The 27,320-nt window shown below is 39.0% G+C and overlaps 1 protein-coding gene and 1 pseudogene across 11 annotated transcripts in view; both read right to left on the bottom strand.

Annotated features, from left to right (window-relative positions):
* The window catches only part of ZMYND11 (zinc finger MYND-type containing 11), a 147,978-nt gene that overhangs the window by 113,911 nt on the left and 6,747 nt on the right, over positions 1 to 27,320 (bottom strand). The window lies entirely within an intron of this gene.
* Positions 2,518 to 25,950, bottom strand: LOC112296226 (palmitoyltransferase ZDHHC6-like; annotated as a pseudogene).

Raw genomic sequence — 27,320 nt, 5'->3', positions numbered from 1 at the left:
TTAGATATTGTTTCTGGGTAAAACTGACGGGGTGTTTCTGACAAGATTAATATTTGAACCAGTGGATTTAGTAAAGTTAGGGCCTGAACATAACAAAAGATGCAAGAAGGAGGCTTTTGCCCCGGGTTGCTTTTTTGTGGGGGGGTTTTTTTTGGTTAGTTTGTTTTTTGTTTTTTGCCTTACTGGCAAGCTGGGACACCTCATGCCATCTTCTCCTAACCTCAGACTGGGGAACCATCAGCCGCTCTGACTTCTAGGTCTTCAGACTTGGACAGGAAGTTCACCACTACCTTTCCTGATTTCCAGCTTGCATATCATGGGACCTCTCAGCCTCTATAACCACATTGCAAATTCTTCACAATTCATCTCTGTGTTTGTTGTCCCCTGTTGGTTCTGTTGCTCTGAAGAACCCTGACTAATACAGCTACTTTACTCTGGTTGGTCAAAGTTGTTATGGTAGTCATTAATGTTGTTCACCAAATGTTTCTAGCTCTTGTCCCAGGCACTGGTAGGACTGCACTTCCCCTGCGGCCCTGATATTAGGTTTGGCCATGTGACTAGATCTGGCACATGGAATCTGAGTAAAAGGGATTTATGTCACTTCTATTTTGGAAGACTTAGAAACTCTTTATCATTTGGTTTGCTTTCTTTTTCTTTATGCCATGAATAATGAAGATACTGCAGATGGTGGCTCCTCTGTCATCCTCGGTCCCAGCCATTTAAGACACTGAGACATGGAGGAATGTTATGCCAGCAACCCTAACCAATCTTATCATAGAACATTAAAAAAATTGTATTTAAGACTTGAATGATGAAAAAGACCTAGCCACACAAACTCTATGGTAACTTAGACATTCAGATGTTTGAGGGGCAGAAAGGACAGTGGCTGAATAGTGGAGAGTAGAAACAGCTGTAGTGAGACAAGAGGCAGAGAGGTAAATGATTAGAACCATGCAGGATCCAAAGGTCAGAGTAACCAGCTTGGATTTCCACCTTATTTCCATAGGCAGCAAGTGAGAGAATTCTAAACTTCAGTGGGATCAGAGGGGTAACATAATCTGATTTAAGGTTACCCTTACATTATAGCTTTTAAAAAGACAGAGTAAAAACCTTGCTACCTCCATCTCTAAAGTAACAAAAACGTATTTGATTTAAAAAATACTCTGTAAAAAATGAAGACAATGGATGGACATAGGAATTAAATGTTTTGGCCAAACAGAGGAAGATGAAATTTACATAAGGAATTGGTGATGAGAAAGAAGCCAGCCATTTGCACAGAATTTGAGAAAGATTTAGGAACAGGACACGGAAGATAAAGGAGTATCAGAGATGCTGAATAGAGATTATTATTTAACATGCTGGATAAGCATATAGAGCTCTGCATCTGCAGTGCCATCAGGTTCAGACAGAGAGCTACCCATTCTCAGCCCTGAGGAAAGAGGAGTTACAGGCTATGACTAAGTTGAAACAGAAAGACTAAATCCAGCAACAGAGAAGGGTAGTGGTGAGATTCACACCAAAAAACAGGGGGTTAGGTAAAGCTACATCATAAATTGTAAATAGCTGGCAACCTTTTGGACTGTCAAATTCAAGGGGCCCGGCCTTATGCTCAGGCAAGAGTTCAAATGAGACCCTTCTGGAGAAATTAAACTATCCCAGAGAAAGGACCTTTATACACTGATATTTGAGGGAATCTAAATAAACAGCCATCTAGCCTCCTGACATCCCTCCAGTAAAGCCCATCCACAGAATTTTCAATTAGTTTTTGAGTGTCTCACCCTAAAATATAAACAGACAGACAAGGTGCACCAGACACTTATGAACAGCTTCTCCAAGGAAAGCAAACAGAAAAGAGGAGAGAATGCAAATAAAATAGGAGCAGTAAAGATAGCAAAATGTAAGAAAAGAAATTGCATCTATGAAACCATAAATAGGGTACCATAAATAGGAATATTTAGAAAATTGTTAAATGAATAACAAATTCAGTTAAAGGGATAGAAAATAAAGTTGAGGCAATATCCCATAATGTAGAACCAAAAATACATAAGAAATTGGAGATGAAAACTGTATGTGTGGTCCAGGAAACAGGACTAAACACAGGAAGGAGGCAAAGAGGAATTCCCAGACCGTGAGCTCTGTAACTAACCCATAGAAAATGCAGTATTCTTCCCTAAGACAAGCTCCCTCTCCTCTAGAAAGTAACTATCTGCTTTCATTCTATGAAATGAAATAACTTTTAAAAACATACTATGAAAAATTCCAAGCTTATAAATACAAAAGTAGAATATGAATCTTTTGTTCATCAGTAACTAACATTTTGTGATATATTTTAAGTCTAATTTTTTCTGAAAAATTCCCAAGACCTACGTATCAGGTGTTCACTATTGCACATAGCAATTTATCCTTACTAACAAAAAATAACTATTAAGTGTAAGTTATAAAATACAGTTAAAACTGTTATTATTTTTTTAATGACTTTTAACTTTTCAATCACAGTTGACATACAATACTGTATCGGTTTCAAGTATACAACCCAGTGATTAGACATTACACAACTTACTAAGTGACCATCCCAATAAATCACAGACCCATCTGACACCCTATGTACTCATTAGATTATTGACTACATTCCCCATGCTCTACTTTACATCCCATGACTATTCTGTAACAACCAATTTGTACTTCTTAATCCCTTCACCTTTTTTTCCCCATTCTCCCCAAAGTCCCTCTCATCTGGCAACTGTCAAGATATTCTCTGCATTTATGAGTCTGTTTCTTCATTTATTTTGTTTTCTAGATTAAACTCTTGATAGATATGTACTTATTGACATTTTATTGTTCACATCTTTAATCTTTTTTTTTAAAACATTTTTTGTAATAGTCATCTGGTGGTGATGAACTCCTTTAGCTTTTTCTCGTCTGGGAAGCCCTTCACCTGTTGTCCCATTCTAAATGATAGCTTTGCTGGGTAAAGTAATCTTCATTGTAGGTGCCAATCCCTCTGGCCTGTGAAGTTTCTCTTGAGACCTCAGCTGACAGTCTTATGGGAGCTTCCTTGTAAGTAACTAACTGCTTTTCTCTTGCTGCTTTTAAGATTGTCTCCTCTGACATTTTAAATATGATGTGTCTTGGTATGGGCATCCTAGACTTGTATGTCTATTTGCTTCATCAGGTTAGGAAAGTTACCTAGGTTTTCAAATACTTTTTCAATTTCTTGCTCTCTCTCTCCTCCTTCCAGCACCCCCATGATGCAAATGTTGGTATGCTTTAAGTTGTCCCAGAGACTCCTTACACTATTCTCATTTTTTTAAATTCTTTCTTTCTTTTTGCTCTTCTGATTTGATGGGGTTTTTTTTTTTTTTTTTTACTTTCTTATATTGTTGATTCTCTACTTCATCTTCTCTACTGTTGATCCCCTAAAAATTATTCTTCATTTATCTTTCATTTGTTTTTTACATTTTTCATGTCCTTTCTCATGCTGTTGAAATTCTAAGTTCACTAAGCATCCTTCTTTTATTTCTACATTTTAGTAGGAGGAAAATATATATTCCATCAGCAATGCTGAGCCAACATTTCCAAATACAATTTACAGAGAGCCTGAGGATGAGGTTCACTCAGGCAATGCCATGTTTCACTTACTTCATGTGTCTCTTCAGCAGCAAAGTTTGGTGTATCAATCCTGGCCGTTGAGGTGGAGGCTTCACCCTTGTCCATTTAGATGAAAAGCTCATCCTTATCAGACAAATCCTTGTTGTATAGCTTCTGTGCCACATTTTTCTTGTGTGTGGCTCTGAGATTTCCATACATATCCCTAAGTCTTCTCCAGAAAACACCCTCCTCCATCTTGCATTCCAGGGAGCATCTCTTATTCCAGAAAAAAAAGGAAAAAAACCTTGAGCTTCCTTCTATACACCTTCCTTTGATGATGTTCTATGACAAATAGCAATGCAACAGAAAATTACAAAAAAAATCATTGCTACTACAATCACAGATACTGCCACAATGAGTTTGTTCTCATTCCCATATCCTGGTACTTCTTCTGTGAGCGCACGTGACTCCTGCTCTTCCTGCTTACCCTGGGCTTCTGTCCTCTTATTTTCCCATTGGAAATCTTTACTTCTTGCTGCTCACTGAAAAGCTTCATCAGGAGGTTCATGAAGGCTGACAAGGCTGTCCTTTTTGCCTGAAGATACCCTCTCTGGCTCAGTAGTCAGGCTCAGTACTGGTGTTCTTCACCCAGCCATGTAATACTTTCAAGAACAACCCTTCTATAAATAGTTCTTTATCTGTAAAAGGAGATTAAAATGCCTGTTCTGCATTCCACAACACGTGTTTGTCAGACACTCAGTATCACAATGCAGTTTGACTGTCTTGCTGATAGCCTCAATATTATTTTTAAGTTGGCCAAAGCAGCAGGTTAAACAGCTAGGTAGGATCAATTTTTGCATTTCAGGGATCATCATTAGGATGTTCTTAATTGTTGTGACACCTGTGTTGTTCCAATGTCTAAATATTTTAATGCTGGCGATTTAAAAAGATATTAATCTTCAGGAGTTGTCAAGCTTTACAATTGAAAATTAACTTGTGTAAAAACTGCATTTCATGGTAGACCTAAAACATTCCAAAGCTTAGTTTTGTGTTAAATTGCTATGAAGATTTAAATACTTGAACAGTAGTAGGCCTTCCTATGAATCCTTATGTAATTTCCTCAAATTATATTCACTGAGGATTAGTTTCTCAGCCCAACGGTATCACTTCCATGTATCTTCTTCAATGTAAGAAATAAGTTTCCTTAGAAGATGGTGAAGGTGCTGTGCTCTGGCATTTGGGCCAGAACCAATGCATGATAGTTTCTCATTATTGCAGGGACGAGGACACATATATTCATGGTGGCATTCTGTTCAGGAGCTGGAGGACCTATCCCAGATGACTCTGGTTGCTGAGTTCTGACAACTTCCAGGTCCAAAGGTTGAATTACGACTTCAGTCAAGGTCGGCTGTTAAGCCTAAACAGGGTCTGGATGTGAAAGTGTCACCTCAGGGTACTTTGCAGGAGCTGTAGTCTGCTGTAGAATTATAGCATGTTCAGCCTCCACAGTATGTTGTGGAGTTACCATGAGCTCCAGGTCCAAAGGTTGAACTCTTAACTTCAGACAAGGTTGGCTGCTGAGCCTGAACAGGCTCAGAATGTTGAAATGTCACCTCAGGGTATTTTGGAGAAGCTGTGGTCTGCTGCAGGGTTACAGCATCAGCCTCCAAAGTAGGCTGAGCTGGAGATGATTCTGTCTTCTGATGGTGCTCTGAAGGAATCTCCTGCTGGGCTGGAGGTTTGACCACCTTAGTAGATTTTACAGAATGAGCTGAGACCTCCTTCTTAGTCATAGATGGTTTAATCTCCTTAGGGCACTTTGGTGTTATCAAACCGCTAGATCCACATTTTTAATATTTATATTATGCAACACTGGATGCTGAGCTTCACCCAAACCTAGAGGTGAGGCTGTCACCTTATGATGTATTGAAGGCTGAGCTACACCATCCATAGGGGATTTTGGAGGCTGAACTGGACCTTTCTGCTGGACTGGAAAAGGTTCTACACAGGCAAGAGGCAACTGCAGCAGAGCTGAGCTATTCTACTGGATTGAAGACAATATTTTCTTAAGACTTAGATGCTGACCTAACACTCACTGATAAACTAACAAAGATTTCAGCAAGTCAGGGGACACTGCAGACTGAGCTGAGGCTTCCTTCTGGGTTGAAGATTATTTTTGCATCTCAGGGGTTTCTGGTTGATAAGCTGGGGCCTCCTGACGTTTTACAGCAAGTTCCATTTACTCAGGGGCCTCTGCAGGCAGAGCTCAGGCTTCCTGTTGGATGGAATGATGAAGGATCAAAGTCTTCAGAAATACACGAAGGCTCATGTGTGGGGTTTTGCTGATCTGAAGGCTAGGGTTCAGAAGGTCCCAATAAAACAGAGGTCAGCAGGACAGGATCCAGGCCCAACTCCAGAAGGTAAGCTGCCTGGACCAGTAGCCACAACTGCTGCCACATGAAAAGGAGCCATGGGTTCCAGAGATGCAGCCTGCACATGACAGGCAGGAGTCCGAGGCACAAGTGACCCAGACAATGAGACACAGTAAGCGACCAGGTCAAGTGGGGTACCAGCACTGTGTGCTGAGTACAATTGGCAGCCATGTCATGCATGCACCCATTAGCAACAAAGCACCCCTCTCCTGCCTCAGGTTCCAACCTTCATTTAGGCAACATTTATTAGTCTGGGGTTGACAGTGACTGCAAAAGAATGAGCCTTTATCCTAGAATCACTAGGGACCAAGAAGTACTTTTTCCCATGCAGAGGGGACAACTACCTCTTGCTGGGTGCCCCCCCACCCTCCTCACAGTGGAGCAGGATTTGAGCTGCACACCTGGGTAGCCCCAGACTCCAGCAGCCCAGAGGTGGTGAAATGGGACAGGGGTGTTAAACATGGGGGGTTTTGGAGGGGTACAGAGCTTCTAAAGGAATCCCTCCCCTTGTGGGCTGTGTATACCCTACTTGCTGTAGGTGAGCCTTGATTGCTATTGGTACATCAACAGGACAGATTTACCCTCAGGTCGATCAGCTGCAAGAACTGGCTGTGACAACCACCAACCACCATGGAGGATATGCTGTACAAAGGACCACCGCACAAAGAAGAAATTACTTCAGCGGGACTGAGTCCTCCCTTTGAGTGTTGCTTGTGGAGGTGGTTGAGTGGTGCTTCAATGTGGTCTGAAGCTGTCCACTGGGAGCGCTGGCTCTGGGGACTCCCGAAGGGTGCAGGCCAAGCTCAGCTCACCCCTGTGTTCTACCTGGAGCCACCCATAAGGAACTACAAAGCAATCTGCAGATACCTGCTACTTGTGCTTGGCTTGAAAGTGCCCAGGCAATGCCAAACTGCAAACCAAGGCCACTGTTGCTAGTGCTGGGCTTGGCATCACTTAGTGAGAGATACGGAGCACGCTGAGGCTGGAGGCCACCTGAGAGATTTTATAAAAGTCTGAAGCATGAGCTAAGACAGGCCATTTGTATGAAAACACTACTGGAAATAGCTTGGATGGGCCTGTAAGTTAGGTGGGGTGGGGTCTCAGGTAATCACCAAGGAGGGGCAAAGGGTATAAGCCAGGCTGATGAAGACTCAGACATGGCATCCCAACTGCTGGCTTTGTGGGGGATTTCTTATCAAAGGAACAATGGCCTCAGCCAGCACTTTTGCCTGGCAGAAAACTGCCCCTCTGGCTCTATCCCTGATGCCAAACAATCCAGTTCCTCCTCGTATGTCTCTGGTGCCTTTCCAGCTACGACCCAAGCGCTACAGCTTAGAGGAAGAGAATCCAAATTAAGTCCTCCATCCCATCAGACACAATCCTCCATTTGTTTTTACAACCAAATGTTATGGGGACTTGCCTTCCTGGTACTGGAACCCTGGGCTGGGGGGCCTGGTGTGGAGCTAGAACCCCTCACTCCTCGCAGGGGACCTCCCACAGCCAAGATATACCTCCTGATTTTTATTTGCCATTGTGGTTTGGAACAGCCCATTCCCCATCTCCACCCCTCTCATCAGTCTCAGTGTGGCTTCTTTAAATCCCTAGTTGTAAGACTTGAACTCAGCAAGGTTTCAGGTGGTTCTGAATGCCAGCTGTTCTGTAGTTTAGTTGTAATTTTGGCATGGTTGTCAGAAGATACGAGTACCCCATTTACCCATGCCAATACCTTGAGTGAAATTCTCAAACTACTCTTTATAATATCCTCCCCTCCCCTCTACTACCTAAAACTATCAAAGAAATGATAGATTATGTACAGCAAACTCTCAAATATCAGTGCCAAAATCTGTACCCCATATAACCTAAAATTATAAATATTTTGAAGGTATTTTTTGTACTTTTAATTTGACTCCAATTATTTTGTAGTTTTATGATAAGCAACTGTGTCCTGGGTATTTATGAAAACTTAAACAAGATAATCAAAATAAACCTCTCTAATGAATATAATCCACCAGTCTACTTCCAAATTTATGGTTTCCACATTACCTGAAGGTTAGGGAAATAGCTGTTTAACTAACGGCCTTAAGCTCATATAATATGTACCATATTTGTTGATTAGTATAAGAAATTTGTGATTAATGTTAAGAAGTTAATCACCTGAAAAGGAAAAAAGGTTTTCCAGCAAGTTAGTTACATGACTTATGTAAATAAAACACTAAAATACAGTCATGCCTAGTTTATTCTTTAAAAAAAAAAAAAGATGTCTACATCTTCCAAATAAGATTTGATTGATTTCTTTAAGAATTAAATATTTCTTAAAACACTGTGACTGGAAATCTAACGTATATTAGACACCTATTACCTGCTTAAACGAAGTATATAGTAAACACATTTTCTTGATAACAGGGCCATCATATGCAATGGTACATCAACACCTCAGTAAGTCACACAGAAGCCGTCTGCCAGGGTTCTCAACCTTGGGGCTCTCATGGGCCAGGTTAACTTTGTTGTGGGGCTGTCCCATTCGCTGCAGAATGTGAGCAGCTCCTCTGGCCTCTGACCACCAGATGCCAACAGTATCCCCTCCAAGGCATGACAATCAAAAACGTCTCCAGACATTGCCAAATATCCCTCACCTGAGCCCGGGGGGCGGGGCAGGATGGGGTAGGGGGAGAGGCAAGCTCACTTGCTGCAAACTAAATGGTCACCTTTTTGCAAATGTGTACTTGATTTTTGTAATAGTCTATCTTTTCCCTCAGTGTTCGCCTCTCAATGGCACGGTAACCTCTTTTTAAGTATGCATGTTTCTCAAAGAATTCCCTTTTCCTTTTAAAATTGTTTTAAATGTGTTGTCTACCAAAATATCAGAACACCTCTTTGGTTATAGTTGAAGAGGGTGGAACTCTCATCTGAATACAGGGTATGAGTTTTCAAATAGTAACTCTTACAGATATTATTTCGCCTTTTTAGATAATTTGGTCTTTTTGTAAAATAAAGAACATCATTGATCATTATTTGATTTGACAAAATAAGCATTATTAAAACACAGGTAACAAAATTTGAGTTTATATTGATTCTGACAAATTAACCGCAATAGTATCTAGAATAACACATTAAGAAATATCAGCCTTGGCTAGTGTGACTCAGTGGATTGAGTACCGGACTGTGAGCTGAAGGGTCACTGGTTCCACTCCCAGTCAGGGCACATGTCTGGGTTTCAGGCCAGGTCCCCAGTAGGGGTTGTACGAGAGACAACCACACATTCATGTTTCTCTCCCTCACTTTCCCTCTCTCTAAAAATAAAAATAAAATCTTAAAAAAAAAAAGTATCAACTGAGGGAGAAAACAGGATAAAAGCATCACATGCAGATGCTCCTGGCAAAGGGGACACTACATCTGTGAGGTCCATAGTGTATAGCTCATAAAAAAAATCCTACAGTAAATGCAATTGAATTATGTGGGTGAAGTGTTTTTCCTTTTGGGAAGAGAAAGAGATGGTAAAAGGAGGAGTAGCAATTCAAAGGCATATGCAGAATGGCTCCTCCATTTCAAAATGGCTATAAAAGTATTTAGATCGTAGCAATAGAGCACCTTTGAGGAAAAGAACACCTTAACCAGAGTAGGCTCATAGCATATCTTCAGTAATATTTACAATTGTCAAGTAATGGAGCAGACTTAATAACTATATTTTAATAATGGCTATCTATTTTTCTTCCCGTCCTCTGGGGATTGATGTATTTCAGAATCACAGGGACACTTTTCCATGCAGTGTCTAGGGAACAATCCTCTTATTCTCAAAACACCTTCTGTAAAGTAACCATTAAGAATGTTGTCTTCATACAACCAGTGTCATAACCCTCTCAGGGCTAAAATGAACTCTCCTTTCCGTAGCCTTACTCAAGGCTCTTCAGTGCAGGGGCTCATGAAGAATACTTTTTTTATTCAAAGGACAGCAAGTATCACTGTAATCTTCTATTACTTTTTACCCAACACTTCTTACTCTTTTATCTGCTCCCCCCCAACCCCGGGCTGGTGTGACTCAGTGGATTGAGCACCAGCCTGTTTGATTCCCAGTCAGGGCACATGCCTGGGTTGTGGGCCAGGTCCCCAGTTGGGGGACACACAAGAGGCAATTGCACACTGATATCTCTCCCTCTCTTTCTCCCTCCCTTCCTCTCTCTCTAAAAATAAATATCTTAAAAAATAAAATATTTCCTGCTTTTTGTTTCAATTGTTTTATTCTTAAGCTGTACTGGTGACATCCTTTTCTTATTGGCCACTCCAGTCCATCTCCTTCTGGGACCCCTGACCAGGTAAACACCTGTTTACAGTTCTTCCATCAACTTCCCATATCATAAGGAAAAACAAAGATTTCATTTAGTTGAGAATACTGAATTCTATCTGTAACCTTTTCTTTGATCCAAATTCAATGGAAGTTTGGTTTCTAAGAATTATTTTCATCTAGATAAAAAACATGCCAATGACTATGGTTGTCCCTAAAGCTAATCCCAGGGCAAACAAGGTGGCAGCAAATGCAGCTAAACCAAACAAAATAATTGGAAGCGGATCTCTCCAGGCTGCACTCATATCAATCTTTGCCATGTTCAACCCAAGTAAGAGCCAGTTATAAAGCTGTGTACACAAAGTCATTAACAAAAATGAAGGTGACATGAATATGACCCAATGGTAAGAGAAACAGTGTGAACAAAGCATGATTTTGGTATCCACAACAGTTATTGATCCAAGGACAATGAGGGTCCATCTTCATCACACACCTGTTACACTTTCAGCAGTGATGTGACCGCAGTGCCTTCTATGTTTGGGAGACTTGACAATACTGGAGGTCCACGCAGTCCTGAGAATTTTCTGATTTCCACCCCAGAGGAACAAAGCCAAGACCAACAAACATGGCATTGAAGTAATTATAAAGAATTATGACAGTCCAATTTAGCAAAATGATGAAATTCACGCTTCCTCCAGTTGTATGTAAGGGTCAATACCACAACAGTCATCACAGCCATCAGAGAACATGTTGCTGTAACACCAAGGGCTATAATGGGATACCAGTGACAAAGTATCTTTAATTCTGGGAGATTTTCATACTTGATAACTGAGCAGAAGATATCCATTTTAGTGAGGAAGAATGCCTTCCTATCTTTAAAAAAGTATAGATTTCCTTTTTCTGTGCACACATTTCCATATGCCACAAAGTCCATGTGTGTTTGTTAATTGTCATGTCTTTAAGTTACACATTATTAATGCAGATTGTGCCATTTTCACTGTTCCTTACTCAGAGCTCTTTACCTAAGCTATGAGAATCCAGGCTTTGTTTGAAACTCAATCTGTCTGGTCCTTGGTGCCTGCTCCTTGGCCATCACATTTCTGTGGTACCCTAGGCTCAGCTTATCTCCTTTTTGGGTAACTCCATCATGGGTACCTCAGTCCACAGAAAAACAGTAAGCAAGAGGCTAGGGTGTAGGACCCAACACCACCTGTTGGTCTCTCACCTAGCACTCCAGCTGCTATTCCCGCTAAGACCCAGTGTGCAGTCTCTGTCACCTAGCTTGTTTGGTCTTGTTTTTAGTTTTCACCAAAACCAAAAGTACAAAAACAGTATACTGTTTTAATTTCCTTTTCTTACAATTGCCATTGAGGCCAAACATCTTTATTTTAAGTAATTGGTTTGTTTCTACATTTGCAGCTCTTTCTTTTTTAAAAAAGTGCTTGTTAGATCTGGCTGGTGTGGCTCAGTGGATTGAGTGCCAGCCCCCAAATGGAAAGGTCACTAGTTCAATTCCGTCAGGGCACATGCCTGGGTTGCACACATGTCCCAAATTGGGGTGGGGGGGCAACCAATCGATGTTTCTCTCCCTCTCTTTCTCCCTCCCTTTCCCTCTCTCTAAAAGTAAATAAATTTTTTTAAGTGCTTGTTTAAAATATATAAAGAACTTACATGACTCAACATCAGGAAGCCAAACAATCCAATTTAAAAATGGACAAAGAACCTGAATAGACACTTCTCCAAGGAGGACACAGAGATGGCCCAGAGACACATGAAGAAATTCACAACATCACTAGCTATCAGAGAGATGCAAATTAAAACCACAATGAGATACCACTTCACACCTGTCAGAATGGCCATCATTAATAAACAAGTGCTGGTGAGGATGTGGACAAAAGGGAACCCTAGTGCACCGCTGGGGGGGAATTAAAAAACTAAAAATGAAGTGCCTTTTGACCTAGTGATTCCACTTCTGGGAATATATCCTAAAAAATCCCTAAACATCAAAAGAACCCCTACATGCACCCCTATGTTCAGGGTAGCATTATTACAACAGACAGGATCTGGAAACAGCGTAAGTGCCTATCAAATGAGTAGATAAAAAAGCTTTGGTGCATTTACACAATGTAATACTATGCAGCAGTAAAAAACAAGGGACTCTTACCTTTTGTGACAGCATGGGTGGACCTGGAGACTATTATGCTAAGTGAAATGAAGCCAGTCAAAGACAAACATTATATGATATCACTTGTATGGGAAATCTAGTGAACAAAATAAACTAATGGGCAAAACAGAACCAGAGGCTTAGAAACATGAAACAGACTGACAACTGTCAGAAGGGAAGGGGCATATGGGGACTTGAAAGGAGGTAAAGGAATTAGCTAAGGAACATATATATGCATTACCTACTGACATGGACAACAATGTGAGAATTGCCTGAGGGAGTAGGGAGAAGGGTGGAAGGGGGCAAAGGGGGAAAACTGGGACAACTATACTAACATACACAAAATATTTTTTTAAAAAAGGAAAGTGTCTGTGTATGTCTGTGTATTGTATTGTTTGCCCTTTTCTTAATGATTTTTCAAACTTCTTTATACACCTGAAAAAAAGTACATTTGGGGTTATCATTTATATTGCCAATACTGTCTCAGTTTCTTTTTCCAGTTTTAAATTTTTATGTAATCAAATTTGTCAATCTTCTAAGATTTTTATCCTTGGCATCATCAATCACCTTTCTGAACTTAAAATTAAAAACAACAACAACAAAAAAAAAACAATGTACACTTCTCCCCCATAAAAATCAAATTCCTTGTAAAGTACATCTGATTTGTTTAATCATATGAAATATTTTCTGAAAAATAAAAGAAATTCTAATCCTTTTTTTAAAGCAAAATTTAACAAGGGCATATGGTTGGAAAAAAAGATAAAACACAGGGAAAAAAGTTCAATTAATAAAACTCAAAATAAAGAGAAATTTTATCATTTTTATAGCCATGAATTTTTAGTACAAAATTTCTTTTATAAAAGAATTTAAAAATATGATCATAAAAACCCTGACAGAAAAACTTTGGCTTTTATATCTACAGGAGATTGTCACTGGCAGATTCCACATGTGCCAATTCACCAACTTGCTGAAGTTATTTTTAACCCCACATTCAGTATTGTGTGGCCTTCTTCAGTCAAGCCCACATTCCCAGCTGAAGCAGAGCACCTCGACGCTCTGCTTTCTCCTTCCAGTTCAGACTGTAGATAGCATACTTTTTGCAATCTAGTGCCACGTTTTTGGCATTTGTGTTTTTTGTTGCTTTTGCTGTTAAATTGGCCCCAGGGCCCTCCCTAACCAGTGTGGCTTGGCTGGGCGTGCTTCTGCAAAACCTGGTCATGGCACATGCCTGGGTTGTGGGTTCAGTGCACAATCGGGGCCCATGTGCAAAGCAACCAATCAATGTTTCTCACATCAATGTTTCTCTCCCTTTTTGCCCCTCCCTTACCTCCACTCTAAAAATAAATATAATCTATAAAATAAAATGGCCCCAGGCATGATGATGTCTAGTGTTCCTGAGCACAGAAAAGTCATGATGTGTCAGATGAGCTTCATTTAGGTCCAAGTTATGATGCTAACAGCTCTCAGGTACACCCAGAACAAGGAAGATTGTGTCATCTGTGCCAGAAAGCCTTCTGGAAAAGTGCTACATAATATTTACAGTATATGAAAAAGATGAGAGAGCAATTAAATTTGTGAATCCACAACCAATAAAAGTGGAACAGAGGGTTCAAGGCTGAAAACTGAAGAAATTTACAGTCACATTACCCAGGGTCAGGAAAATACTAAATTCCTTCAGCTAGTACAGGCGGGCATGTTCCAAAAGGTAATAGAGAAAAAAACTTGCAGGCAAATGTTAGTACAGGAAAAAGGTTATGTAGAAGAACAGGTTTTTGACACTGAGAGTGGCTTGTTTTACAAGGATGTTGGCAAAAGGACCTATATAATGGAAATGGCGTTTTGGTTTACAAAAATATGATCAGAGGCTCCTTGGAACCTAACCCTGTATTTCCCCCAGGGGAAAAGGATCAGTAAAGACTAAATCAGTGTTTGTGATGACTTTATGGAACATAACTGGAGCAAATAACAAAAATTGACTAATTATAACAAAATGTGATTTTACTTTTTACCTATTTTGAATAGCCATTTTAATAACATTATAAAATGAACCTTCTGAAAACCATTTTAAGTAGGGAGATGGAAAAAACTGAAATTTTATAATATTTCCAGTTAGAAACAGCCAACTCTGATGATAAATATCAGCATGATAGAACAGGGATTACTGTAATCCTATATTGTGTTCATTAACATTACTTCCTAACAAATCAGTTAAAGTAACACAATCACTTGTCTTCCAAGAATTTAAAAATCTTAAATTTCTGGTATATAATGTTTGTATTAAAATTTTTTTATTAACTATTCACTTATCACATAGCAATCATACTAGCCCAAGCCAAGGTAACCAGAATGCTTCATTTCTCAAATACTTTTTAAAAATGAATTAGTCATAATTTGTAGAATGATAAACTTCCAATCTGAAGAAAATTACAAATAGAAATTCTAGATTCCAGAATTGATGGAATATGAAGCACTTAAGAGTATATAATAGTGAGTGCCATGTTGAATGTATTCAAGAGCAAAGAAACAAAAAAAATGTCAATTTTATCTGACGTTAATAGTTTACAATAAAAGTAACTCATCTCGCTTATTAAGTGTTGAATAAAAGGTAGACAATTCAAATAATGATTTGTTTAAACTTTCGTGCACAATAAAAACACAGCATACTTCTAAAGAAAAGATTTAGGTGATGTCCCAATCTGTGCTAACCTCTTTTTCCCTAACACATTTACCTTTAAAATTGTCATCTCTTTGCCCTGGCCGGTGAGGCTCAAGTTGGTTGGAGCATCATCACATAAACCGGAAGACTGACAGTTCAATTCCCAGTTAGGACACATGCCTAGGTTGCAGGTTCAGTCCTGCCTGGGTCAGGGTGCCTGACTGTGAGAGAGAGAACCAATCGATGTTTCTCTCCCCTTCTCCCTCCCTACCTTCCCCTCGCTCTAAAAATCAACGGGCATGTCCTTGGGTGAGGATTAAATAAATAAAATTGCCATCCCGTAATTCATAAAATTAGACCATCTTACAAGTGAACTTTTCCATTAATTTAGATTCTGATTACATGAAAATTAACTATAATTTTTTAAAACCCTCAATTATTTAGCACTCTATATAAAAGGTATTCTACCATAACAATGGAACAAGTCTCATTTTACTATATATTTTGCCATAATGAATAAGCAGCAGAAGAAGCAACTAAGAAATTACACAACCACATTCTAGATCAAAGATGGCAAGTTCACACAGGGGATGAGAACCACACATGTTACAAAGGCTCCTCATACGCACTCTGCACTAGTGCAAACATCATCCAGAACAGCATGCATTGAGGCTGACATTCCATCTCTGAGCAGGATTCAGTTATTGTGTTTTCCAACTGTAGCACTGAATTGATACAACACACATCTCAAAGCTCATGATATCTTTGAAAAGGTATAAAATATTTTACTAAAAATGCAAGAAAATCTGAAATCTTACAATGATACATTGTACAGTGTATGGCAACAGTGGACACAAGGCAACAGCAGACACCGACAATTTCTGCCAGTAAATCTGGCACTCTCTATAGCTAAGTTGCCAAAATGTGTTTCTAAAGTACTTTGAGTTTTAATATGGTTAATGTGTTTCCCGTAATCTGGAAAAGGGTATCAAAAAAGTTTAATTTCACTTTTCTAATTGATTTGTAGTAACTGCCTAGGGCACCGTGTTAAGGATTTTGAGGTCAAGGACTAAACTTAGAGGTTATTGGGAAAGAGAGGGGAGAAGACTGAGTCTCCATGAAACTAAAAAAAAGTATGTAATTATTAACTATGGTTAATAAAGGCATATTGTTTTCTAAAATAATCCCATCTCATCAGCATTAAAAATGGCCACAGCTTAATACATAGCTGAACTGTCAAAGCTGCCAGAATGGAACTGATCCAGCTCACATCCATCATGCCTCCGTGGCTAATCTTGGTGCAGCTAGCAAACAACTTCCTTCACTTAATAACTACATTCCTCAACTTTCTCCCTCTCTGTTTTTGAAGGTAGGGTAGACAGGATAATTGGGGGTCACTCGCTAGTCTGAGAAGCAGAGTTTCATAAAAAGGAAGAGAAAAATAGAGTGAAAATAATTCACTTTATTAGATTCTGCTTCAGACTTTTTCCTCCCTCATAGAGTAACTGCCCTCCTCCTAAGTAATATAATATATAAAGTATAACACTTGGTAAAGTATAAAATTCATTCCCAAATATGTCAAAAAAAAAGCCCCTAAAATTTCATACAGAAATATTAAAATGGTAAGCTAACAATATATTTAGTTATACTTTACTACTGTGTTGTTCTTCTAAAAGTAAACTCTATAAATACATTTAAAGAACAGTAATCTGCCCTGGCTTGTATAGCTCAGTGGATTGAGCATGAGCCTATAAAGCAAAGGGTCACCAGTTCAATTCCCAGTCAGGGCAACATGCCTGGGTTTCAGGCCAGGTCCCCAGTAGGGGGCGTGCAAGAGGCAACCACACATTGATGTTTCTCACCTTTTCTCCTTCCCTTCTCCTCTCTCTAAAAATAAAATAAAATCATTTTAAAAAAGAAAAAAGAAATCTGGACTTAAAAAAAAAACCAGTAACCTAACAAGCTAACACAAATGCTATCTGAGCACATGCAACACTAGTTTTAACCATAAAAGTGACAATAAGGGGTATTTTATAGCTCCCTACCATCAATTCTTTCATTATTCCATGTTAAAATACCTAAGCCATTTAATTAGTCAGCACTTATTTACATTAAACAACAATTTCAGTTGTTATAATACAGATGGTTTAGAAGCACAGAATGATAAAGTGATGGTTGTGTACTTTTACATCAATCTGTAGGATCATCACAGTATCCCTGAAGAATTGACATTTAACCTGAAACCTCTAGGACATTTAGGATTTAGCCAGCAAGGTAGAAGCAAAAAAAAGACTAGATGAAAGTATCACAGTACACAGGGGCCAGGTTATTCGGAGTTTCATACACCATTATAAAGGACTTGAGACTTGAACCTAATGGCAATGGGAAGTCACTGAAGAATGCAGCAAAACAGAGGGATTAGTCTCCTGACGGCTATTTAGCTTAGAGGTTTAGTCCACACCAACTATGATAATTCCATCTTCCTTACCACTTGATACCAGGTTCAGCACCTGTTATATGACTCAATGAGAGAAAAGTATACTAGGGCTATTTTTTAGGACAGATGCCCTAGCTCCTATAAAATGGCCTCTTCTTTCTTGAACTATCACTTGGTCTAGATAGGATGCCCCAAACTGATGCAGCTATCTTGCAACCATGAGGGGAACTAGACTCAGAATAAAGCTGAGAGTTATGGACTGGACAAAGGAAATTTGGTCCTTTGGCATCCTAGAGGTCAAGACAACCTCTCAGGAGCAGCTCCAATCATATGATGGCTGAAGAAACTGGACTGGGAAGAAGAGAAACAATGCTTTTGATGAATGTTCAGAAAGAACAAAGATTATAAATGGGAGAAAAGAAAACCAGAGCAGTGGGTGTAGAATTCAGAAAATATTTTTGTTGTTTTGTTTCATTTGTTTTGTAATGGTAGGAGATGCCTGAGTATGTATGAATGTAAATGAAACAGTCAGTACTGAAGAGGATTAAAATAAAATAGATGAGAATTTTCTGGAGCAAATGATCTATGGACACATGAAGAGAATGATAAAAGAAAATGGTGAGTGTGGTTTGCAGACCTGGAGTAAAGAAAGTTAATTCCACAAGATGCAGTCTCTTCTCTGGAAAAAAAAAAAAAAGAGAGAGAGAGAGAGGCCAAAGTGGGCTACAAGAGTTGGGGTGGAGAGTGTTGAGGAAAGTGAAGAAAGTTCAGTAAGTCATTATGGAAAGTGGAAGATGAGCTGATCAGAGAAATTAAGTATGACTGGTTTCCTAGACCCTACACATAGCGGCACCAGGTAGCTCTCTAGTTTCCCTCCAATGTGTAGGCAAGGAGAGTGTGAGAGTAAACTCATCCAGAATCTGGGTTTTGCCTGTACCATGTTTGCACTGAAAAGGTAAAGGGGCACATTTTTGTCTACCTGTATGCACTTATGTAACCTACTGTATGTACAGCACTATACATATAGGTATCATAAAGATATTTAAAAAGTCACAGTTTTTTAAGTTAGTAAACTGGGAAGATAATTACAGGAATAAAGTTTAAATTATAATAAAAGACAACAGAGTAAGAACTAGTTAAGGCAAACTTTAAATGCTATAGAAGTTAAGTTGAAAGGAGAGATCACTGTGGCCTAGCAGTAAGATGAATGATAAACTTGACAGATCTCAAATGCCAACAGATTTTAAATTAAAGTTTCAGCATTGGGAGTTGAATGAAAGGAAAAAAGGATGCCTCAGTAAAAGTTATAAAACAATATTTATACAACCAGTACTATTTGTTTATTTTTTTAAAACACTACTTTAAAAGAATAAACAAAATGGCTGAAATAAAAGTTCTACTTAAGGAAACAGGAGGTAAGACTAGAAAGTTAAGACTAAAACATCATGTATGACAGGATTATAATCTGGGGGGGGGGGAATGAATGAGGAGAGTTTTACAATTACTTCATCTTACCACTGCCTAATAGCAAATTCCAGGCCACAGTGCAGGGAAAGAACCAGCAGGAAGCCTGTGACAGAACCTAGTGGCCACTTTTCCCTTTAGCATTTCAATTGGTAGAATCCAAACTTTTAAGCCAATTACTTCTATGAATCAGACTTCAGATCCTCTTCCCTTCCAATTACTAATAATATTTACAATTATTCTAGGAAATAGTATCTCTAAGAACAAATACTGACTCATAGTAGCATACCCATTTAATATTTCCACACTATTCCTCAAGGTAAAATATTCTATTTATAGCATCCAGTCAAGATGGAGGCATAGATAGATACACTTTGCTTCCTCGCACAACCGAAAGGAAGATGACAACCAATTTAATAACAAACCACAACCAGAACTGCTAGAAAAATCGAACTGTATGGAAGACCTACAACTGAGAAGTTAAAAGAAGAAACACTCATCCACACAGGCAGAAAGGGTGGAGATGAGCAGTTGGGGTGAGAGTGAGGAGCCACAAGGCACCCACTGATGAACCGGATGGTCCCACATTCACATGCAGATAAGCCTAAAGGAACAACTGGAGAGGCAGACAGACCACGCAACACAGGGTTTCAGTGCAAGGAAATAAAGCCTCAGAATCTCTGACTTTAAAAAGCTGTGGGGACTGCAGTGGCAGGAGAAACTGCCAATCTCACAGTAGAGTCCATTGGATGAGCCTACGGGGTCCTAAAACATACACAGGCCCACCCACCCAGGAATAAGCACCAGAAGAGCTCAATTTGCTTGTCGGTAGCAGGGGAAGTGACTAAAACCAGGGCAAGAGCCAAGTAAGCGGCATTGTCCCCCTCTGTTCCCTCCCCTACATATAGTGCCACAAGGGCAGTGAAGTGGGCTGCCCTGACAAATGCCTAAGGCTCCGCCACTTAAAACATAACAAGTGCACCAAGACAAAGAAATATGGCCCAAATGAAAGAACACATCAAAACTCTACACAAAGAACTAAGCAACAAGGAGATAGATAACCTATCAAATGCAGAGTTCAAAACACTGGAAATCAGGATGCTAACAGAATTGGTTAAATATGCTGCAAAATAGAGGATGTAGTGAAGGCTATTCAAAGTAAAATAAAGGAAAACATATAGGGAACCAACAGTAAAGGGAAAGAAACTGGGACTCAAATAATGATTTAGAGAAGGAAAAAATAAAACTCCAACGAGAACAGAATGAAGAAACTCGAGTTCAAAAAAATGAGAGGCTTGGGAACCTCTGGGACAACTATAACATCCGGATTCCAACATCCGAATCAGAGAAGTGCCAGAGTTAGAGGAAGAGCGAGAAATTGAAAACTTATTTGAAAATATAATGGAGAATTTCCCCGATCTGGCTAAGGAAATAAGACATAAAAGCCTATGAAGCTCACAGAGTCCCAAAGAAGTTGGACCCAAAGAAGAACACACCAACACATCATAACTAAATTACCCAAGATTAGACTTCCACCCAAGATTGAGGCATAGGTAGGTACACTTTGCCTCCTCGCACAACCAAAAGGACAACAAATTTAAAGACAAAAAATAACCAAAGTGCCAAAAAATCAAACTGTATGGAAGTCTGACAACCAAGGAGTTTAAGAAGAAACATTCATTCAGACTGGTAGAAAGGGCAGAGATGGGCGGCCAGGGCAGAAAGGACATGCAGCAAGGTAGCAGCTGGAAGACTGGCCACAGTGCCAGCTGAAGAACCAGATGGACTCACATTCGCATGCGGATAAACTGGGAGGAACAACTGGGGAGCGAGACAGACTGGGGCAACCCAGGGTTAGAGAACGGGGAAATAAAGCCTCAAAACCTCTGGCTATAAAAACCTGTGGGAATTGCAGCAGCAGAAGAAACTCTCAGCATCATAGTAGAGTTCATTGGAGAGACCCACAGGGTCTTAGAATGTACACAAACCCACACAACCAGAAATCAGCACCAGAAGGGCCCAATTTGCTTGTTGGAAGGGGGTGCAGTGACTGAAATCCGGCCAGAGAAGCAAGTAAGCAGCATCATTCCCTTTCAGACACCTACCCCACATATTTCGCCACAATGCAGGTACATGGGTTGTCCTGCCCTGGTGAATTCCTAAGGCTCCACCCCTTACTATGTAACTGGCATGTGGAGACAAAAAAAAATATGGCCCAAATTAAACAACAGATCAAAGCTCCAGAAAATAATATAACTAAGTGATAAAGAGATAGCCAACCTATGAGATGCTGAGTTCAAAACACTGGTAATCAGGGTGCTCACAGAATTAGTTGAGTATGGTCACAAAACAGAGGAAGAAATGAAGGCTTTTTGAAGTGAAATAAAAAAAACCACACAGAACCAACACTGACGGAAAGGAAACAGGGACTCAAATCAACGATTTGGAACAAAGCAAGAAATACACCTTCAACCAGAACAGAATGAAGAAACAAGAATTCAAAAAAATGAGGAGAGGCTTAGGAACCTCTGGGACAACTTTAAATGTTCCAGCACCAGAATTATAGGGGTGACAGAAGAAGAGGAAGAGCAAGAAATGGAAACTTATTTGAACAAATAATGAAGAACTTCCCCAATCTGGCAAAGGAAATAGGTTTCCAGGAGGTCCAGGAAGCTCAGAGTCCCAAAAAAATTGGAACCAAGGAAGCACACACCAAGGCACATCATTACTACATTGCCCAGGATTAAAGATAAGGAGAGAATCTTAACAGCAGCAAGAGAAAAGGAGACAGTTACCTAACAAAGGAGTTCCCATAAGACTAACAGCTGATTTCTCAAAAGAAACCTTGCAGGCAAGAACAGGCAAGAAGAGGCTGGAAAGAAGTATTCAAAGTCATGAAAAGCAAGTACCTACATCCAATATTTCTCTATCCAGCAAAGCTATCATTTAGAATGAAAGGGAAAATAAAGTGCTTCTCAGATAAGGTCAAGTTAAAGGAGTTCATCATCACCAAGTTCTTATTATATTAAAAGTTAAGGGACTTATGTAAGATAAAGATGATGATCAAAACTATGAACAGTAAAATTACAACAAACTCACAACTATCAACAACCCAACCTAAAAAAGAAAAACTAAAACTAAGTAACCTATTAGAACAGGAACAGAATCACAGAAATGGAGATCACATGGAGGGTTATCAGTGCAGAGGGGAAGGGGGAGAATGGGAGAAAAAGGTACAGGGAGTAAGCAGCATAACTGGTAGGCAAAAAATGGACAGGGGGAGATTAAGAAAAGCATTGGAAATGGAGAAGTCAAAGAACTTATATGTATGGACATGTAAGTTCATATGGACATGAACTAAGAGGGGAGAATGCTGGGGAGAAGGGGGGTACAGCGTGGAGGGGAATAGAGGGGTAGAGGGGAGAAAAAAATGGGACAACTGTAACAGCACAGTCAATAAAATATACTTAAAAAACTGACAAAGCAAAGGAAATACTAAGATAAACTATCACAGACTAAAGGAGAGTAAAGAGACATTATGACTCTAAGCAATGCAATAGACTGGACTGGATTCCGATACACTAGTGGAGAAACTAGTGAACCAAATGAAGTCAGTAGTTCACTTAACGATAATGTACTGCCTTGGTTGGTGGGGGTCAGTGGATTGAGCGCTGGCCTACAAACCAAGAACATCCCCAGTTTAATTCCATTCCAAGGCACATGCCAGGGTGTTGACCAGGTCCCCAGCTGGGGGCATGCAAGAGGCAGCCTATCAATGTTTTTCTCGCACATCAATGTCTCTTTCCTCTTTCTCCCTCCCTTCCCCTGCCTCTAAAAATAAATAAAAATCTTTTTAAAAAATTATTCTATTTAAAATGCAATCCTAACAGAAGCAAATATGATTCTTGATTGTATCTGGTAATCTAAAACTGAGGAAAGTATGTATATTTAAGAAAGTCTGACTTAACACAGTTTAAAAACAGGTAAAACTTTGTTTTATCACATGAGTATGACTAGATAAAAAGACTGACACCGGTGTGGGAAATCAGCTGTGGATAGTGTGTGCCATATGCTCGAGAGCAAATGAAACATGACTCGGACTTTGTTGAAGACTTCAACAGGCAGTACCAGGCCATGAGGCCTCCTGGGTCACTCCCTCCTGCTTTAAGTCCCATCTGCCAGGTACGCTGGCCTTTGCAGAACTTATAGACACTGCATCAGAAAGGGAGAAAGAAACCTGTGGACATTATCAGACACTCCACAGGTTCCTAGAGCCACTGATATACCTCAGCATGCTCAAGTAAGAAATTCAGTAACCAAGAAGAGGTGCAGACAGTAGCCAGCAGTGGTCGACTGACAGGGCTTCTTCCCTCATAACTCTTCTGGTACTCAGCTCAATGAATCTGCTCCTGCAGTGCACATGTCTCTGGGGAACAACCTATAAGTAGAAATGATAATCCCAATCTGAAGCACCACCTGAAATCCAGATATAAAGGCCAGGGCTACCCAGATTGCCAAGAACCAGGAAAACCATGTGGTGTGGTCTCAGCCCCAAGTTCTGATACCTGTCAGGGTCACAAGCTTTACTCCAGCACCTGCAGACACACTAGGCTGCTGCTCAAATGACAGAAAAGCCCAGACGCAGTGAAACTGAGTGGCAGTCTATCTCCTGAATATCATTCGCCTCAGACATAATGTAGAACCATCAGGAAACACCGACTAACCCTACCTTTGATATCCACCTTCCTCAACCACCAGTACAGCAACAATACAAGAGCCAGAAATTTTAGAGGAACCAGAAAAAGTCTTGAGGTTTTCTTCTAGGAAGTATTTTTCAGGTTGTCAGTCCTCTTTAAGAAACTTCATGAATATTACTCTTGAAAGACAATTTCTGAGACATAAGCTAAAGATCACAGGATATATCATTTTCTATAAGCCATTTCATAAAGAAATATTTAAAAGAAATACACATCACAGCCTAATCTTAAAAATTTGAAACTAAAGGAAAGTTTTTAAAAATTGTGGAACTTCTAATAATAGAGGCTCAGACCCATCTCCAGAGATTGTGATTTAATGTTTTTGTTAAGAAAAAAAATAATTCAGATGCTCAGTCATGATTGAGAACCAGTGTACTATGAAGGGTATACTAAGCCACTCTTGGTTTCTAATTTGTCAGCTAGAATCCCAAAGAATTTCTTTAAAAGAGTAAGATCCCACTACCACTGCAACTAAGGCTTACATCACTGTATTTTTCATTGGCATTTGTTTAAAATATGCAAATGAACCAGGAGAAAATCTAGTATTAAACTGGATTGGTGGTTATTCAGATTTTAATTCACTGGAAAATTACCAAGACAAAAGCTGGTAACCCTAAGTAAAATTTAACTTCCAAATTATTCAATGGAAGTTTCTTACATGAAACAATCCAACATGAATATTGATAACAAGCAAGAGGCTTCTTAATATTGTTATGTGTAGAATATATGTGTGCAGAATAGTAAAATAACTAGATACAGTACTCCCAAATAAAACATACCAGATATTTTGACATAATACTAAATGTGACATTTTTAAACAAAAAAATGTTAAGTTTAAGTACAAAAGTAAATCCCCTTAAACTTGACATCCCCTATGATAAAAAACAAAATCTCTAATGGTAAGTAAAATGTTCCAAAAATCTTTGAAATGATATTAATGGAAATCCATCAAAAAATCATCTGATTTGTTTCTACCAAGAGTGGTCAAACTAGGTATATTTTATATTAATTCTCAAAGGGCTCAATGTCAAAAATCAAAATTAAAGTATTTGATCTCCTAAACACCATTTCTCAGATGCAGTTTTCAAAGAAAAAAACAAAACAATCAACAGGCAGACAAATCGGTCTATTAAAAAAACTAAGAAGTTCCTAATAGCTTTCAAGTTGAGTTTCCCCATGCTTAGCCTTCACTAATATCTTTTAAAAAATCTCTCCATAGCTATTTAATAAGAAAACCATATTCACTATATAACATCCCCACTGATAAACGTTAGGATGATATGAGTCTATGAACGCTACAACTCAGTTGATCTATTTCTCTTCATCACATGCTTCTCATGTTTTAGATTATAGTAAACACCTACTGAACTTTGAAGCCTTCACACTTAGAGCAACTTTCAAGACATTAGTTGTTTCAATCCAAACTGAACTTACCCAGCAGAGGGTGAAGGATTCCTCAATACAAGGACTCCCTTTCTCATACAATAAGAACACTTTAGTGTTGGGAGTTAATTAGAAGTATTTTCAAACATTTCTCTCCTTTACGTAAGTATTAAAATAAAGTTGTAGGTTCCTCCCCTCCCACCCTATGTCAAGTACCTTCATAATACAAGCTGCCAAAAGTGACAGCAAGAAAATGAACCAATTATAGATGCTTATTCTTAGGTTACCAATAAAACTGGAATTACACAGAACTTTATGTATGGAACATTCTGATTACCAAGAGGTTTCTAGTATTCCTTCTTTCCACCTCCTACTTTTCTAAAGAGAGTAGGTTTAGTTTTACATTCTCTAGTTATCCCCCACCCTGGCAGACACATAAATAAACGTACATTTGGGAGATGAGGGTGCATCAGTAGTATGAAGGCCCAAAATTTTAGGAGACAGAGCAGCCGTAAGATTGGCAGTTATACATTTGAATTCAAATACCAACTTGATTATGTATTCTGTGTGACCTCAGGCACTGGTAATTTCACTCTACTGAGTCTGTTCTCTTATTATAAGCTATAGAATACTTTTAATTGTACTCTAACATTGTAACTTATCATTTAATCATACTGTAATACTACTTCCTTCATGCTGTTGTGAGGAAGAAATACAGTATATAAATTGCCTACCATAGCAGGTACTCAATAAGTGACATCTTTAAAAAAATGATGCTGACACAGCAATGTCTATGATGAAACCCAGCTTTCTAAAAACTGCTTACATAGATTTCTGGCAGAGTGGACACCCTGGACTCTAAGATGGCATCAGTCATACCACTGAAGGAGAAGAGACTCATGGAGGTCAAAACAGGGGAGCTGCCAAGCTGGACACTGATGCAAGATATCACCCCTAAAGGCAATGCTGGAGCATTTCAAAGAGGTTACTACTACCAGGTATTACAACAATTATGCCAATTGAGGAAACGGAGTGTTGCTGGGCTGGGGTTTCTATGGTGCTGGCAGCTTACGCGCTTTCCAACTACTACCTGTTTTAAAAGTTTTAAAAGGAACTCAAACATAAGCAACGACACAAGTTCCACTGAAGAGGACCCAGCGTGGGCTCTATATTCCTGATCATTACCTTTGCACAGCACCTCTGAATTCTTTCATATTGTAATTGACACCTAATAAAAGATAGCTGGTGGCCCTGGCTGGTGTAGCTCAGTGGATTGAGCACGAGCCTGTGAACCAAAGGGTCGCTGGTTCAATTCCTCGTCAAGGCACATGCCCGGGTTGTGGGCCTGGTCCCCAGAATGGGGTATGCCAGAGGCAACCACATACTGATGTTTCTCTACCTCTCTTTCTCCTTCCCTTCCCCTCTCTAAAAACAAATAAATAAAATCTTTAAAAAAATAAAAAATATCTAATAAACATATATGTGTGTATATATGTATGTATATAAATATATATACATATATATATAGACTGCTTACATATATTTCTAAAGGGACCTAATGTCAAACTAAAATATAATTATGCCATTTCAAAAAAACCCAGCATTTTATATTCCTAGTTATGAGATATCCCAATCTCAATACAAATCCATTTAAAAGTATTTGTATATCCTCCTTCAGTGTTTACATGATACATGCTTCAACTAGGAAAGAACCTTCTTTCGTCAAATTATTTTTCAAATTTACTTAGTATAAAAAACAGATAAAACTAGAAAAAGTATCAAAAATTTTAAATGAGTCTAACTTTAAATGCTTAGAAAACACCTGGAGAATATAAAAATTACTAATAACAAAGCTATTTTTAAAAATCCTCAGGTAGTTAATATAGTGAAATCACAGAATTAGAAATCATCAGTGTGAACACCTCAAAAATAATCTCCACTCAAATACAATGTACCATACTTAACTCACATACATTATTCCATAATACATATACTTTGTCCCCTTTCACTGCACTTGTTTCAATAATTAGACTATTTAGCAAGGGTCCAGTTAACAGTTTCAACAAATGATAATGTTTAATGAGTGAACAAGATGTTAAAATATTCTACCCATTTAAAAAAATAAAATATAATATTTTAATGTAACCTTATGAAACTATG

Source organism: Desmodus rotundus, chromosome 4 (genome assembly GCF_022682495.2).
Source record: "Desmodus rotundus isolate HL8 chromosome 4, HLdesRot8A.1, whole genome shotgun sequence".
NCBI classification, from domain to species: Eukaryota; Metazoa; Chordata; class Mammalia; order Chiroptera; family Phyllostomidae; genus Desmodus; species Desmodus rotundus.
This window is presented reverse-complemented; position numbering and strand designations above follow the sequence as displayed.